Source organism: Mauremys mutica, chromosome 2 (genome assembly GCF_020497125.1).
Source record: "Mauremys mutica isolate MM-2020 ecotype Southern chromosome 2, ASM2049712v1, whole genome shotgun sequence".
Classification (NCBI taxonomy): Eukaryota; Metazoa; Chordata; order Testudines; family Geoemydidae; genus Mauremys; species Mauremys mutica.
This window is the reverse complement of record NC_059073.1, coordinates 3994756-3997033: the sequence shown is the minus strand read 5'-3', so window position 1 is coordinate 3997033 and position 2278 is coordinate 3994756.

Sequence of the window (2278 nt, the reverse complement as noted above, 5' to 3'; positions counted from 1 at the left end):
GGGGGCTGACCGCTTCGCCCCGCCCCTGGCCCCGCCCCGTTGGGCCGCCGGAAGCGTCGCGCGGCCCCGCCCGCAGGGAAAGAGCCCGCAGGGGCCATAGCTGGGGGGAGGGAGGCTGTACCCAGGGGAGTGATACCTGGGGGCAAAGGCCATACCCCGGGGAGCAGGGGGAGGGGTGATACCTGGGGGCAGGGGCTGTACCTGGGGGGGCAGGGGGAGGGGTGATACCTGGGGGCAGGGGCTGTACCTGGGGGGGGCAGGGGGAGGGGTGATACCTGGGGGAGCAGGGGCTGAACCGTGGGGGGCAGGGGGAGGGGTGATACCTGGGGGCAGGGGCTGTACCTGGGGGGGCAGGGGGAGGGGTGATACCTGGGGGCAGGGGCTGTACCTGGGGGGGCAGGGGGAGGGGTGATACCTGGGGGAGCAGGGGCTGTACCCTGGGGGGCAGGGGGAGGGGTGATACCTGGGGGAGCAGGGGCTGTACCCAGGGGGGCAGGGGGAGGGGGCCATACCTGGGGGAGCAGGGGCTGTACCCAGGGGGGCAGGGGGAGGGGGCCATACCTGGGGGAGCAGGGGCTGTACCCAGGGGGGCAGAGGGAGGGGTGATACCTGGGGGAGCAGGAGCTGTACCCTGGGGGGCAGGGGGAGGGGTGATACCTGGGACAGGGGCCATAGCTGGGGGGAGGGATGCTGTACCTGGGGGAGCAGGGGCTGTACCCGGGGGGGGCAGGGGGAGGGGGCCATACCTGGGGGAGCAGGGGCTGTACCCCGGGGGGCAGGGGGAGGGGTGATACCTGGGACGGGGCCATAGCTGGGGGGAGGGATGCTGTACCTGGGGGAGCAGGGGCTGTACCCAGGGGGGTGATACCTGGGGGCAGGGGCTGTACCCAGGGGGGCAGGGGAAGGGGGCAATTCCTGGGGGCAGGGGCCATACCAGGCAGAGTGGGGTCCTGCAGGGCCCCAGGCCATAAGGGTTTTGCCCACTGACTGGTGCCGGTCTCTGCTGGGCGCATGGCCCCTGGAGCAGACCCCGTGACAACCCTGGGCTGCTCTTTGAATGGTCAGTCCCCCAGCTGCAGCCCAATCCCGAGGGTGCTCGCTGCTCCCTGGGCGTCTCTGGAGCCTGTGGGTGGCTCCTGGGTCAGGCTCCCAGCGCAGATGGGCCTCCCAGAGCCCACACCCAGCACCCCAACCCCCGTCCCAGCCCAGAGCCAACACCCTGCACCCAAACTCCCTCCCAGAGCCCGCACCCTGCACCCAAACTCCCTCCCAGAGCCTTAGGCGTGTGGGGCTGGGCGGGGGAGGGGGGGTGGGACTTGGACCCACGCTGGGCACCAACAAAAATTATACGACCCTGCCACCCCGTCTGAAATCGCATTTGTTTTGGGGTTTTTTTGCAATAGCATTGCATTGCTGACTCGTGTCCAGGTTGTGATCCACCACAACTCCCAGATCCTTCTCAACAGTGCTGCTGCCAAGTCAGTTACCTCCCCCCCCCCAGTCTGTATTTGTGCATTTGGTTTTTCTTCCCTAAGTGGAGCACCTTCCATTTGTCTTTCTTGAATTTCACTTTGTCATCAGGGCCAGCGCAACCCATTAGGGGACCTAGGCGGTCGCCTAGGGCGCTAACATTTGGGGGGTGGCGACTGCGGTGGCCAGATCTTCGGCCACTGCGGTCATCGACGGTATTTCGGGGGCGGGACCTTCCGCCGCGTAGGGTGCCAAAAAAGCTGGTGGCGCTCCTGTTTGTCATCTATAACCCAGTTCTCCAGTTTATCACAGTCCCTCCAAATTTTAGCTCTATCCTCCAAAGTGTTGGAAATCCCCACACTGCTTTGTGTCATCTGCAAACTAGATCAGTATACTCTCTAGTCGTGGGTCTCAAACTTCTTTACTGGCGACTCCTTTCACACAGCAGCCTCTGAGTGGGACCCCCCCCTAATAAATTAAACACACTTTTTAATATATTAAACATCATTATAAACGCTGGAGTCAAGCAGGGTTTGGGGTGGAGGCTGACAGCTCGTGACCCCCCCATGTAATAACCTCGCGACCCCCTCAGGGGTCCCAACCCCCAGTTTGAGAACCCCTGCTCTAGTCTTACAACCAGGTCATTAATACAGATGTTAAATAACAGCGGACCCAGAACAGCTCCCTGTGGAACCCCACTTGAGACCTCCCGCCAATCTGAGGGTGGTTTTTTAATGTCTATATTTTATTGGTCATAGAAGCTGCCTGGAATGATCACATACAGAATTCAGTGTGACTGGCTTAAATG